The sequence below is a fragment of the Nycticebus coucang genome, chromosome 14, assembly GCF_027406575.1.
Source record: "Nycticebus coucang isolate mNycCou1 chromosome 14, mNycCou1.pri, whole genome shotgun sequence".
Taxonomy (NCBI): Eukaryota; Metazoa; Chordata; class Mammalia; order Primates; family Lorisidae; genus Nycticebus; species Nycticebus coucang.
The window spans coordinates 69,983,542-69,984,090 of NC_069793.1; positions in this window are offsets into that span (position 1 = coordinate 69,983,542).

Consider the following 549-nt stretch of genomic DNA (forward strand, 5'->3'; position numbering starts at 1 on the left):
TTGGCTCTAAAACTCACAGAAGCGTTTGGCAGGGACTGCAGAAGGGACTCAAGGCCCGGCAGACTGGCCATCCAAGGACTTTGATTCTGAATCCAGCCCCGACCAGCCGACTTGTCTCAGCTGCTTGATTGCTCTCCTGGCCAAGGGCAGCTGCCCTAGGACTCAGAAGCTCCTCCAAGAAAGTTCCCAGAAGCTTAAGTCTCCATCCAGGCCCCTCACAAAGCCCTGCTCAGCACAGAATAAAACCAGGAACATCCCATGGCCACTGCTCAGGACAGATGACAGCACAGCATATTCCCCTCCTGAGTCACTGGCAATGACCCATAACAGGGACCTCAGAGCTTTAACTGAAAAATTGTGTTTATATGGAGATACCTGGGCCTTAGGGTGGCAAGGAAATCTGGGGACACCTTGGCTTCCAGTCTCTCCTGTTAACTTTCAAGCTGAATCACTCCACCAGGGCATTTGACCCTCTGCTCCAGTTTCCTCACGGAAGTGTGGATATGAATATTGTTCAGAACCCATTTACGATAAGCTCATAGCCCGTTG